The 15370-nt window shown below is 39.7% G+C and overlaps 1 protein-coding gene across 1 annotated transcript in view; it reads right to left on the bottom strand.

Annotated features, from left to right (window-relative positions):
- The window catches only part of Uqcc1 (Ubiquinol-cytochrome c reductase complex assembly factor 1), a 55695-nt gene that overhangs the window by 27174 nt on the left and 13151 nt on the right, over positions 1 to 15370 (bottom strand). The gene's annotated exons all lie outside the window — the stretch shown is intronic.

The following is a 15370-nucleotide window of genomic DNA, read 5'->3' as shown; positions in this document are numbered from 1 at the left end:
TCAAAATCCCTTTTGTCTACACATTCTGGCCACAGTTTCTTCCAAGCAGAGTTCAAGGTCCTCTTAGTCACTTCCTCCCAAGCCTTACCTATAATGTTTACACAATTGAGGATGCTAAAGTGATCTCTCCAAAACTCTCTTAGAGTCAATTGAGTTTCTGAGGTCACTACAAAGCACCTTTCAAACATAGCTTTTGTGTACAGTTTCTTGAAGTTGGAAATGACCTGCTGGTCCATGGGCTGCAGGAGAGGAGTGGTATTAGGAGGCAAAAACTCAACCTTAATGAAGCTCATTTCTGCAGAAAGTCGCTCTGCCACATCTGAAGGATGACCAGGAGCATTGTCTAATACCAGGAGGCACTTAAGGTCTAATTTCTTTTCAATTAGGTAATTTTTCACAGTGGGGGCAAATGCATGGTGTAACCAGTCATAGAAAAAGTCCCTAGTGACCCATGCCTTACTGTTTGCCCTCCACAGCACACACAAATTAGCCTTGAGGACATTGTTTTTCCTGAACACTCTGGGAGTTTCAGAGTGATACACCAATAAAGGCTTCACTTTGCAATCACCATTAGCACACATCAACAGAGTAAGCCTGTCTTTCATAGGCTTATGTCCTGGGAGTGCCTTTTCCTCCTGAGTAATGTAGGTCCTGCTTGGCATTTTCTTCCAAAACAGGCCTGTTTCGTCACAATTCAACACTTGTTCAGGTTTCAGTCCTTCACTGTCTATGTACTCCTTGAATTCCTGCACATATTTTTCAGCCACTTTGTGGTCCGAACTGGCAGCCTCACTATGCCTTATCACACTATGTATGCCACTACGATTCTTAAATCTCTCAAACTAACTTTTGCTGGCCTTAAATTCACTCACATCACCACTAGTTGCAGGCATTTTTCTAATTAAATCGTCATGCAACTTCCTAGCCTATTCACATATGATCGCTTGAGAGATGCTATCTCCTGCTATCTGTTTTTCATTTATCCACACCAATAACAGTCTCTCAACATCTTCTATCACTTGCGATCTCTGTTTCGAAAACAAAGTTGCACCTTTGGCAAGAACAGCTTCCTTGATTGCCGTTTTCTTGGCCACAATAGTAGCGATGGTTGATTGGGGGTTTTGTGTACAACCTGGCCAGCTCGGAGACACGCACTCCACTTTCATACTTAGCAATGATCTCTTTCTTCATATCCATAGTAATTCTCACCCTTTTTGCTGTAGGGTTGGCACTAGAAGCTTTCTTAGGGCCCATGGTGACTTATTTTGCAGGTGCAATCACTAAAAAGGCTGTGATAATATGAAATGTTCTGATTGTATGCTTGGAAGCGACCTCGGTGGCTGGCTTGTAAACACTGGCACCCATGGAACAAGTGAAGCAGGCTCAGGCCACATGTGGACGCATCTAGAACGAATCGCGTTGAGCAAGTTTTTTAGCGCTAGCAGAGGCAAAAATTTTGTGTTAAAATGTATCGCTAGGCGGATTTAACATTATGCGATGCGTTCGTTAGGCGAGGGTCCACTGTACTCCACAGTGTAATAAACAAAATAGAGGAAATAAGCCCTAACATACATTAATTAGGTATGAATACTGTTTAACCCTTAAATGGTCCAAACGTATATATACGTTTTTTCAACATCTGAAAGTATGTAAAAAAACGTAGATCTTCTTTTTTGTTTTACATTTGAAAACGTGTAAAAAAACTTTTATCTACATTTTTTTTTGTTATATTTGAAAATATGCAAAAAAAGTAGATCTACTTTTGTAGCACTATGAATTTGAACGTCGATCTGTTTGGACCGTTTAAGGGTTAAAGAGCCTGTTGTAAGTCTTGAGTCATCAGTAAACGAGTACGTCGCTAAGTGAGGAGAGGCTGTACACCATTCACCTTTTTTCCTTCATCAATTCTATGGTTAACCTCATCCTTCATAAACACATCTACTGACAAATCTACTCCCAAATATGTGAACACATTCACTTCTTCCATTCTCCCTCCCTCCAATATGATACAGAATTTGTCTTTACCTAAATCATTTGATACCCTCATCACCTTACTCTTATCTATGTACACTTTCAGATCTTAACACACCCTCCCAAACTCATCCACCAACCTTTGCAACTTTAGAATCTCCCAAAAGTACAGCATCATCAGCAAAAAGTAACTGTGTTTGATTCCCCATAATTGTGCAGTGGTACCTTGACTTAAGAGTGCCCCAACTTCTGAGTTATGAGCCGTTGCTCGGTCAATTTTTTGCTTTGAGTTGTGAGCCAAAATCCAAGTTACAAGCGAGCTTCAGATACACCGCCACTCACAGGAGATATCGAGGAAATATTAAAAACCTCAATAATAACCAATGTATAACATCCTTTCAGTTCTGATACCACTGGTAGTGTCATCCTGCCAGAATGTTCTATAACGTATGCCCTAAGTAAAGAGAAACAATTCTGGAACATGTTCAGCAGGCCAGCTGGTTGGATGGCCAGCTGGCTGACTAGCTGGGTGATTTGCTTTGGCTGTCTCTATCTCTTTCTCTCTGTCTGTATCTACTGGATAAGGCTACAAATGTAACAGAAATAATATTTCTTACCTTAAATTGTGGGTGCTGGTGTTTGTGGATGATTGTGAAGAGAGTGGAGAGCTATGCTGTGGCTCTACTGGGCTGAGGTGGATGGTAGAGGTTCTGGTACTGAAGTTGATGGTTGTATTGGAGTGTCTAACTGTCATTCAGTCAAGTCAGTAAGTTATTCAGTCAGTCAGTCAGTCAGTCAGTCAAGTCATTCAGTCAGTCAGGTCATTCGGTCAATTAGTCAAGTCATTCAGTCAGTCAAGTCAGTAAGTCATTCAGTCAAGTCAGTAAGTTGTTCAGTCAAGTCAGTAAGTTGTTCAGTCAAGTCAGCAAGTCAGTCAGTCAGTCACACAAACTCATGTTTACCTCTTTTTATGTGTACAAAGTAACACTTCATTACGGTTATCTCTTGTCTAATACAGTGGACCCCCGCATAGCGAACGCCTTGCATAGCGAACAATCCGCATAGCGAACGCTTTGTTCGCTGAAATTTTGCCCCGCATAGTAGACAAAAACCCGCTCAGCGAACTTCGTCCGAGACGCGTCCAATGTGGGCCCTCAGCCAGCCTCACATGTGCCGCCCGTCCCATTGTTTACCAGCTAGCCTCCGCGGTAACATTCAAGCATACACTCGGAATATTTCATATTATTACAGTGTTTTCGGTGCTGTTTCTGGAAAATAAGTGACCATGGGCCCCAAGAAAGCTTCTAGTGCCAACCCTGTGGTAAAAAGGGTGAGAATTAGTATGGAAATTAAGAAAGATTTTGAAGGGTTTGGGGCTAACCCTGAGAAGCCTATGCCAGTTGTGGAATCCATTGTGCCTACTTCAAAAATTAAGGAAATGTGTGCACAGTGGGTTGAACTGCAAACCTTTATGGATGAAAATCACCCTGACACAGCTGTTGCAAGCCGTGCTGGTGACTATTTCAATGACAATGTTATGGCCCATTTTAGGAAAGTCTTGAAGGAACGGGAGGTACAGAGCTCTATGGACAGATTTGTTGTGCGACAGAGGTCCAGTGACTCTCAAGCTGGTCCTAGTGGCATTAAAAGAAGAAGGGAAGTAACCCCAGAAAAGGACTTGCTACCTCAAGTCCTAATGGAAGGGGATTCCCCTTCTAAACAGTAAGAAGATAATGCTCTCCCCTCCTCCCATCCCATCAATCATCACCAGATCTTCAATAAAAGTAAGTGTCATGTAATTGTGCATGCCTTTTTCAGTTTGTGTGTACTAAAATTAACATTTTTTTGTGGTAAAAAAATTTTTTTTTCATACTTTTGGGTGTCTTGCACGGATTAATTTTATTTCCATTATTTCTTATGGGGAAAATTAATTCGCATAGCGAACATTTCGCATAACGACCAGCCCTCTTGCACGGATTAAGTTCGCTATGCGGGGGTCCACTGTATCTTTGTTTTCTTCGTTAATTCTAAGACTTAAATGCTTATACCTCTTCTTGCCACTTTCAGCAACACTGGTATGCCTACTGGGTGTCATGATTGCTTGGCAGATACAAGATATAGTAATTAAAAGATCAAAACAATTCACAAACACAGCTAGCCTGTAGCAGAGAAGAGGAATTAACTGGACACATATGAAGTACGAATGCTGGGATGGTGGCGTGGTGTTGGGGGGTGGCAGGGGATGGCAGGAGGTCTTCCCGCCATCCCCTGCAAACTGAACCATGTTAAATTAATTTTGCGATGCGTTACGTAAAATTGTGCTGCAATTCTTCAATCATGCTATACCTGAATCGTTCCAAATAAACTCGTGCTAAATGACGGTCTACTGCATCTCTGTCTCTGTCTCACAGGTACACATACAGTTATAGTGTAAATTACCTAGGATAACATAAAAAATCCAGACAAAGTTCTATACTGTATGCTTGTAGATATAAGGCATAATAAGCATGACTGGCAAGTAATACACATTTTCACTTGTTCAGAAATTAGACGTGACGACTCAAAGCAGCACAAGTATAGTACTTCATGCCTTGTGCCTTCTCGCAGAGAAGGCATGAGGCATTTACGCTAATTTACTGCCTAGATATTCAACCTTAGGTAGTAGGTTGGTAGACAGCAACCACCCAGGGAGGTACTACAGTTTTGCCAGGTGACTGTGAAACAGAAACCTGTAACTGTTTTACATGATGTTAGGATTGCTGGTGTCTTTTTTTGTCTCATAAACATGCTGGATAACAGGTATATCTTGCTACTTCTGCTTACACTTAGGTCACAGTACACAGGCATGCACATGCATATATATACATACACACATCTAGGGTTTTTCTTCTCTTTCTTAATAACTCTTATTCTTATTTTTTCTCTCTATTGTCCATGGGGAAGTGGAAAAGAATCTTTTCCCTGTAAGCCATGCGTGTTGTATGAGGCGACTAAAATGCCGGGAGCAATGGGCTAGTAACCCCTTCTCCTGTATACATTTACTAAAAACTTAAAGAAGAAAAACTTTATAAAACTGGGATGCTTGAATGTGCGTGGATGTAGTGCAGATGATAAGAAAGAGATGATTGCTGATGTTATGAATGAAAAGAAGTTGGATGTCCTGGCCCTAAGTGAAACAAAGCTGAAAGGGGTAGGCAAGTTTCAGTGGGGAGAAATAAATGGGATTAAGTCAGGAGTATCTGAGAGAGTTAGAGCTAAGGAAGGGGTAGCAGTAATGTTGAAGGACCAGTTATGGAAGAAGAGGGAATATAAATGTGTAAATTCAAGGATTATGTGGATTAAAATAAGGGTCGGATGTGAAAAGTGGGTCATAATAACCGTGTATGCACCTGGAGAAGAGAGGAGTTTAGAGGAGAGAAAGAGATTTTGAGAGATGTTAAGCAAATATATAGGAACCTTTGAACCAAGTGAGAGAGTAATTGTGGTAGGGGACCTAAATGCTAAAGTAGGAGAAACATTTAGAGAGGGTGTGGTAGGCAAGTTTGGGGTGCCAGGTGTAAGTGATAATGGGAGCCCTTTAACTGAACTTTTTATAGAAAGGGGTTTAGTTATAGGTAATACGTATTTTAAGAAAAAGAGGATAAATAAGTATACAAGATATGATGTAGGGTGTAATGACAGTAGTTTGTTGGATTATGTATTGGTAGATAAAAGACTGTTGAGTAGACTTCAGGATGTACATGTTTGAAGATGGACCACAGATATATCAGATCACTTTCTAGTTGCAGCTACAGTGAAGGTAAAAGGTAGATGGGATACAAGGAAAATAGAAGCAGCAAGTAGGAGAGAGGTGAAAGTGTATAAACTAAAAGAGGAGGCAGTTAGGGTAAGATATAAACAACTATTGGAGGATAGATGGGCTAGTGAGAGTATAGGCAGTGGGGTCAAAGATGTATGGGGTAGGTTTAAGAATGTAGTGTTAGACTGTTCAGCAGAAGTTTGTGGTTACAGGAAAGTGGGTATGGGAGGGAAGAAGAGTGATTGGTGGAATGATGATGTAAAGAGAATAAGTAAGGGAGAAAAAGTTAGCATATGAGAGGTTTTTACAAAGTAGAAGTGATGCAAGGAGGGAAGAGTATATGGAGAGAAAAAGAGTTTCAGAGAGTGGTGAAGCAATCTAAAAAGAGAGGAAATGAGAGTGGGTGGGATGTTATCAACAAATTTTGTTGAAAATAAGAAAAAGTTTTGGAGTGAGATTAATAAGTTGAGGAAGCCTAGGGAACAAATGGATTTGACAGTTAACCCTTTCAGGGTTTCGGCCGTACTAGTATGGCTTACGCCCCAGGGTTTTTGACGTACAGTGGTCCCTCAATAATTGTCCACAATCCGTTCCTGGAAATGGGACTATTATCGAAATGGACGATTTATGAATCAATTTTCCCCATAAGAAATAATGCAAATTCAATTAATCCGTTCCTGACACCCAGAAGTTTAAAACAAAAAATTTTTTTACATGAAATATAGATGTAGTACATAAACAATAGTGGCACATGATGAATTAAACATTACCAGAATAACACTTACCTTTATTGGCGATTCTTCTTTGTGTATGGAAGACTGGAGAAGGAGACAGATTGGATGATTTACTGTTTGGAAGGGGAATCCCCTTCCATCAACACCTCGGGTACCAATTGCTTTTCTAGGGTTACTTCTCTTCTCTGTTTCTTAATGCCACTAGGACCACCTTGAGAGTCACTGGAGTCCTGTCTCGCAAAAAACTGTCCAGAGAGCTCTGTTTCTGGCATCTTTTTAAAACTTCCCTAAAATGGGCCAAGACTCTGTCACTGTACAAGTTGCCGATATGGCTTGCAACATCCTTCTCTGGGTGATGTTTCTCCATAAATCTTTCCATCCTACCCCACATTTCAAAAATCTCCTTAATTTCTGAAGAAGGCACCTTCCTCCATCTCTCTTCCTCCTCCTCTGCAGCAAGATTCTGAGCTGCGATCTGTTGCTCTTCCTGCTGAAGCTCTTGCAGCTCCTCAGTGGTTAGCTCTTCGTTGTGGTCCTCCACCAACTCTTCCACATCCTCCAAACTCACATTCAACCCCATGGAACTCCCCAGTGCCACAATGGATTTAACAACTGACATAGGCTCATCAGGGTCAGCCCCAAACCCTTCAAAATCCCTCTTGTGGACACAATCTGGCCACAATTTTCTCCAAGCAAAGTTCAAAGTCCTGGTAGTCACTCCCTCCCAAGCCTTACCTATAAGGCTTACACAATGGAGAATACTGAAGTGTTCTTTCCAAAAATCTCGTAGGGTCAAGTGAGTGTCTGAGGTCACATTCAAGCACCTTTCAAACATTGCTTTGGTGTAGAGTTTTTTAAAGTTTGCAATGACCTGCTGGTCCATGGGCTGGAGGAGAGGAGTGGTATTCGGGGGCAAGAACTTTACTGTGATGAACCCAAACTCCTTCAGAATTAGGTCATCCAAGTTTGGAGGATGAGTAGGTGCATTGTCCATTACTAGGAGGCACTTGAGATCCAATTTCTTTTCCAGGAGGTAATTCTTCACACTAGGGCCAAACACTTCATTGAACCACTCGACGAAAATGTCCCTTGTGACCCATGCCTTACTATTAGATCTCCAAAACACACACAATTTACTCTTCATAACATTGTTTTTCTTGAACACTCTGGGATTTTCAGAATGGTACACTAGTAATGGCTTCACTTTGAAATCCCCACTAGCATTAGCACAGAACATTAGTGTCAGCCTGTCTTTCATAGGCTTGTGTCCTGGCAGCACCTTTTCTTCCTGAGTAATGTAGGTCCTCTTTGGCATTTTCTTCCAAAAGAGGCCTGTTTCATCACAATTGAACACTTGTTCAGGTTTCAGTCCTTCACTGTTTATGTACTCCTGGAATTCATGCACATATTTTTCAGCCGCCTTGTGGTCCGAACTGGCAGCCTCACCATGCCTTACCACACTGTGTATGCCAGTACACTTCTTAAATCTCTCAAACCAGCCTTTGCTGGCCTTAAATTCACTCACATCACCATTAGTTGCAGGAAATTTCTTTACCAAATCGTCATGCAACTGCCTAGCCTTTTCACAAATAAGCGACGTCATAAGACTATCTCCTGCTAATTGTTTCTCATTTATCCACACCAATAATAACTTCTCAACATCTTCGAGTACTGGTGATCTCATTTTTGTCAGCATATTTACCCCCTTTGCAACAAGAGCGTCCTTGATTTCCTTTTTCTTGGCTATGATGGAAGATATGGTTGCACGGGATTTGTTATACATCCTGGCCAGTTTGCCCACACGTACGCCACTATCATATTGTTCAATGATGTTTTTCTTAAATTCAATTTTATTTCTCACCTTCTTTACCAAAGGCTTGGCACTAGGAGCTTTCTTTGGAGCCATGGTAGCTTATTTAGCACTTAAATAACTTGCAAGCACTAAAATAAATGGAATATTATGAAATATACCTACCATCCGACTTACGACCGAGTTCGGTTCCGGGAAACCGGTCGTAAGTCGAAACAGTTGTAAGTCGAACTTTATTACTGAATATCAACATCACATTTTTGTAATGACTTTATTTTATTGTTTTACTTTGGTATTTCATGTTTTACTTTACTTTTTATGCTGTTAGTACTGTATTTTATACTGTAAAGTTTAGGAGAAACACTGTGTACAACACAAATAGTTGCTTATTTCCCAGAAATTTGGCCAAAAAAAACACGGTCGTAAGTCGAGTGGTCGTAAGTCGAGCAGGTCATAAGTCGGATGGTAGGTGTATTTCGCTGGAGCACATGAGGGGACCGTCGCTCACTGGTAAACAATGGCACACTGGCTGGGAAGGAAAGGCCGAGGCGTCTCAGAGCGTGAGTACGCGTCCGGGACAAAGGACTATTAGCGAGTTACCGGACCATTTGCGAGCCAATATTTTGACGAAAAAAACAGGAATATTTCCGAAATGGACAACTTTCAGGCCAGACGATTATTGAAGGACCACTGTACTAGTACGCCTAAATTCTAGCGCCCTCAAATCTAGTGAGAGAAAGCTGGTAGGCCTACATATGAAAGAATGGGTCTATGTGGTCAGTGTGCTCAGTATAAAAAAAATCCTGCAGCACACAGTGCGTAATGAGAAAAAAAACTTTGACCATGTTTCTGGATTAAAACAGCAACTTTGCACTCTATTTTTGTATGGCATTTATTGTTATATTCTAGTTTTCCTGGTCTCATTTTATAGAATGGAAGACATATTACAGAAATTGAGATGATTTTGACTGGTTTTACAATGAAAAGTACCTTGAAATTGAGCTCAAATTAGCAGAAATATTCAATTTTTACCGAAGTTCAAAAGTAAATAAATCATGCCAAGCGTCCAATACACGTCAACTGGTGAGTCTAATATTCTTTCACAAGTGTGCTGATATTATTTATACCATTTCTACACTAATGCAGTAGTCTGCATAACAGTAAATCTTCTATTTTTTGTAAGAATAAAAATTCAAAGTGGAAAGCCCAATGGAAATAAGTTAAAGGACCCCAATGGAAATAAGTTAAAGGACCCCAATGGAAATAAGTTAAAGGACCCCAATGGAAATAAGTCACTCTGTCTGACTTTTTTGGGTTATCCTAGGTTCTCTACACATATGCTGCTATGTATGATAATTCTATGTAACTGTACTTGTATATACCTGAATAAACTTACTTACTAAAGGCAAAGAAATGTAAGAGGGGCCTGGGGATGTGACTAACGGGCAAAGAACTTGTTATTTTAGTGCCAGGAATGCCTTTCTTGTTTATTCTGGACCCTATTCGGAAATTGGTATTTTTTTAAATTTTTGTGAAATTGGCAAAATTACTAAATTCTGACCACTTTATTGGATAGTTGAAATCGATAAATGGGTGGTTTCTTGTACTCATTCGATAGAAAAAATGGAGTTCTAGCGAAATAGTTATGATTTTTGTCGACTAGTACACTGGAATTGGCTGAAAATAGGGCTCAAAGTGGGCAAAATCGCTGATGCATAAACATCATCGAGACCGCTAACTTTGTGAGAGCATAATTCCATAAGTTTTCCATCAAATTTCATACTATTGGTGTCATTATGATCGGAAAAAGATTCTCTATCTTTTCATAAGAAAAATAATTTTTTTTTTTAAATTTGGGGACCCTGAAAACAAGTCTCGGAGAGGGCCTGGGGACCCTAAAAGGGTTAAAAATAGGAGAGGAGAGTTATTAAATGGAAAGTTAGAGGTATCTGGAAGATGGAGGGAATATTCTGAGGAATTGTTAAATGTTGATGAAGATAGGGAAGCTGTGATTTCGTGTATAGGGCAAGGAGGAATAACATCTTGTAGGAGTGAGGAAGAGCCAGTTGTGATTGTGGAGGAAGTTCGTGAGGCAGTGGGTAGAATGAAAGGGAGTAAGGCAGCTGGGATTGATGGGATAAAGATAGAAATGTTAAAAGCAAGTGGGGATATAGTTTTGGAGTGGTTGGTGCTATTATTTAATAAATGTATGGAAGAGGGTAAGGTACCTAGGGATTGGCAGAGAGCATGCATAGTTCCTTTGTATAAAGGCAAAGGGGACAAAAGAGAGTGCAAAAATTATAGGGGAATAAGTCTGTTGAGTATACCTGGTAAAGTGTATGGTAGAGTTATTATTGACAAAATTAACCCTTTCAGGGTCGACAGGCCCTCTCGAAGACTTGTTCTCAGGGTCGCCCAAATTTAAAAAAAAAAAAAAAAAAAAATCTTATGAAAAGATAGAGAATCTTTTTTCGATCATAATGACACCAAAAGTATGAAATTTGATGGAAAACTTATGGAATTATGCTCTCACGAAGTTAGCAGTCTCGACGATGTTTACGCATCGGCGATTTTACCCACTTTGAGCCCTATTTTCGGCCAATTCCACTGTACTAATCGACTAAAAATCATAAATATTTCGCTATAACTCCATTTTTTCTATCGAATGAGTACAAGAAACCATCCATTTACTGATTTCAACTATCCAATATAGTGGTCAGAATTTAGCAATTTTGCCAATTTCACACAAATTTCAAAAGATGCCAATTTCCAAACAGGGACCAGAATAAACAAGAAAGACATTCCTGGCACTAAAATAACATTTCCTCTGTTCATTAGTCACGTCCCAATGCCCCTCTTACATTCTTTTGCTTTCCACTTTGAATTTTTATTCTCACAAAAAATAGAAGATTTACTGTTATGCAGACTACTGCATTAGTGTAAAAAATGGTATAAATAATATCGGCGTACTTGTGAAAGAATATTAGACTCACCAGCTGACATATATTGGACGCTTAGCATGATATATTTACTTTTGAACTTTGGTAAAAATCGAACATTTCTGCTACTTTGAGCTCAATTTCAAGGTACTTTTCATTGTAAAATCAGTCAAAATCATCTCAATTTCTGTAATATGTCTTCCATTCTATAGAATGAGACCAGGAAAACTAGAATACAACAATAAATGCCATACGAAAATACAGTGCAAAGTCGCTGTTTTAATCCAAAAACACAAAGTTTTTTTTTCTCATTATGCACTGTGTGCTGTAGGATTTTTTTTTATACTGCGCACACTGACCACATAGACCCATTCTTTCATATGTAGGCCTACCAGCTTTCTCTCACTAGATTTGAGGGCGCTAGAATTTAGGCGTACTAGTACGTCAAAAACCCTGGTGCGTAAGCCGTACTAGCACGGCCGAAACCCTGAAAGGGTTAAGAATAAGACGGAGAGTAGCATAACAGATGAACAAAGAGGCTTCAGGAAAGGTAGGGGGTGTGTAGACTAAGTGTTTGCATATGGGTGTGCAGTATTTAGATAAAGGTAAAGAGGCTTTTGTGGCATTTATGGATTTGGAAAAGGTATATGACAGGGTGGACAGGGATGCAATGTGGCAGATGTTGCAAGTGTATGGTATAGGAGGTAGGTTACTGAAAGCAGTGAAGAGTTTTCACGAGGATAGTGAGGCTCACGTTAGAGTATGTAGGAGAGAGGGAGATTATTTCCCAGTAAAAGTAGGCCTTAGACAATGATGTGTGATGTCACTGGCTGTTCAATATATTTATATATGGGGTTGTAAGAGAAGTGAATGTGAGGGTCTTGGAAAGAGGTGTGGAGTTAAATGATAAAGAATCAAACACAAAGTGGGAGCTGTCACAGTTGCTCTTTGCTGATGACACTGTGTTTTTGGGAGATTCTGAAGAGAAGTTGCAGAGGTTGGTGGATGAATTTGGCAGGGTATGTAAGAGAAGAAAATTAAAAGTGAATATAGGAAAGAGTAAGGTTATGAGGATAACAAAAAGATTAGGTGATGAAAGATAGGATATCAGACTGGAGGGAGAGATATCAGATTGGAGGAGGTGAATGTATTCAGATACTTAGGAGTGGATGTGTCAGCAGATGGGTCTATGAAGGATGAGGTGAATCATAGAATTGATGAGGGGAAAAGGGTGAGTGGTGAACTTAGGAGTCTGTGGATACAAAGAACTTTGCCTGTGGAAGCAAAGAGAGGAATGTATGAGAGTATAGTTGTACCAACACTTGTATGGGTGATGAATGTTGCAACGAGGAGAAGGCTGGAGGCAGTGGAGATACCGTGTCTGAGGGCAATGTGTGGTGTGAATATAATGCAGATAATTCACAGTTTGCAAATTAGGAAAAGGAGTGGGATTATCACAACTATTATCCAAAGGGCTTAGGAGGGGCTGTTGAGGTGGTTCGGTCATGTAGAGAGAATGGAACAAAACAGAATGACTTCAAGAGTGTATAAATCTGTAGTGGAGGGAAGGTGGGGTAGGAGTCGGCCTAGAAAGAGTTGGAGGGAGGTTTTAATACTTGACGTGCTGTTGGAGTGTGAGCAACAACATTTATGAAGGGATTCAGGGAAACCAGCAGGCCGGACTTGAGTCCTGGAGATGGGAAGTACAGTGTCTACACTCTGAAGGAGGGGTGTTAATGTTGCAATTTTATAACTGTAGTGTAAAGTACCCCTCTGGCAAGACAGTGATGGAGTGAATGATGATGAAAGTTTTTCTTTTTCGGGCCACCCTGCCTTGGTGGGAATCGGCCGATGTGTTAATAAAAAAAAAAAATATTCACCCAAAATGTAGGTCGGTCTCCTGACTCAGGAAAAAAAATTCTGAGAAAATTGCTTTTGTTTCAGTATTTTCCTTATGAAACTAGTGATCTTGTGCACTTAGCCTCACGAACGCTCTTGTTTTCTCTTATAACACCTCAGAAGGGCAAGAATGGGAAGATATGGTCAGAGCGATAATTATTTTTTCCTTGGGAGTGGCCGCCACCACTCATCACATAATGATATACGTATTTTATTCATTCTAGAGTATATATCATGTTTCTATGTTATTTATATTGTTTATTATATCATATTAGATCAATTGTGATAGATAAATAAGTCGTAGAGTTTATATTAACATTATTGTTTTTTTTGGGGGGGCTAGAACGGATTAATGGCATTTCAATTAATTTCAACGAGGAAAATTGATCTGATATACGAGCAAATTGAGTTATGAGCTTGGTCACAGAACAAATTAAACTTGTAAGTCAAGGTACCACTGTATTTCATTCCCATAATTTAATCCCACCCATCTCTCTAACACCTTAGCATTTACTTCTTTTACAACCCCATCTATAAAAATGTTAAACCGTAATATTCCATATCTAATTAAATTTTTCACTAAAAATAGATACCCAGTATTTGATGTTCAGTACTTCTCATTTTCACTTACAAATAATATTAAATACTGTTTACTTAATGTATAGGTTAATTAAATAGAAAAGAGCTATAATACCAGCATATACAGTACATAAAGTAAGTCCTCACTTAATGTCATTGATAGGTTCTTGGAAAGTGCGACATTAAGCAAAATGACGCACATGTATAACGAAACCAATTTTACCATAAGCTAATTGATATAACCAAGATTTAAGTTCCTACAGCATATTTCTGGTCACAAAAATATCGCCAAACTTCTAAATAAAGAACCAAAACACCATGTTTTTTTCTTTAGATCTTCAAATAAAGCTTTCATTGGTATGGCCATTAGCAAACATGGAGAGTTACACCAATAAATGTCCTCCATCCAGATATTTAAGTCTTTCCACATTTTCCATTATGCTGTTTCCTATTCCGAGTTAATTCTGAGCACTACTGCAAATTGTTTGTACAGTTGTTGGTGGTAAACCAAGAGCTATTCCAATATCCACACCTCACTGTCCATCATCGAACCTCTATAAAATTTCTAGTTTTGTTTCTAATGCCATACCTTTTCTCTGTTTTTTGTGGCCACAGATGTCAGGAGTGCACACTGCACCTTAAATACTTGTTGCAACAAGGTTAAATCAAGGAATAAATGTTTGCAAGGCGAAAATTGTAAGGAGAGCACCTCCTTCCACCAGGCAGTCTACTCCTTGTAGCAATTCACAAAGCCTGCCATATCAGCCTCCTTGTGGTCATCCTTATAGGCCTCACACATTGAGTGTACCACTTCTTGGGTCAGCCCTCACTGACTGTATACCTGCCTCTGTCAACATCTATTCCCAGACTCCTGGGCTTGGCTAGCCTCCTACCATGTTGACCTGGTGTACCCTCTGTCAATAAATCACACTAAGCATAGCTCTGTTTGCTTCCATTCTGCTCTGCATTGAAGAGCACTATTTACAACCCAATCTTCATCTACTATGGTAAAAGCTGAACTGAATAAACACCAACTATATTAGTGTTAAAAGGTGCACAACCATCTGTCAACACTGTTTCAGTCACAGAATAGTGATTGGCAACTTTACTTTAAGCATGCAAGTAACAGAACTGCCTGGATTAGAATATAATGTTGACCTTATAATTACAAATACAGTAGGACCCCAATATCCGTGGGGGATATGTTCCAAGGACCTGCTGTGGATACTGAAACCACAGATAGTAGCAAACCCTATATGTAAGTCCTATACATACCTATAATAAAGTTTAATTGATAAATTATGCACAATATGTGGACACATCACTTTTTCATTGATTGGAAGCTCTTCACAGCTTCTTGTAGGCTTTGAAAAACTGCCAGCTTTTCTACTTTTGCACTTTGGGGCCATTATTATGCAAAATTAAGAGGTATTTTGGGGCCACAGTAAACCATGGGTAACTGAAACTGTGGATACTGAATCAGTGGATACAGTGGTTTTACTGTATTCACTTTTTTTTATTTTTTTTTTCAACAAACTGGCCGTATCCCACCAAGGCAGGGTGGCCCAAAAAGAAAAAAGAAAGTTTCTCTTTTTAAATTTAGTAATTTATACAGGAGAAGGGGTTACTAGGCCCTTGC

This window comes from Cherax quadricarinatus, chromosome 18 (genome assembly GCF_038502225.1).
Source record: "Cherax quadricarinatus isolate ZL_2023a chromosome 18, ASM3850222v1, whole genome shotgun sequence".
Taxonomy (NCBI): Eukaryota; Metazoa; Arthropoda; class Malacostraca; order Decapoda; family Parastacidae; genus Cherax; species Cherax quadricarinatus.
Note: the sequence above shows the minus strand (reverse complement) of the source record. Positions and strands in the feature narration are given on the sequence as shown.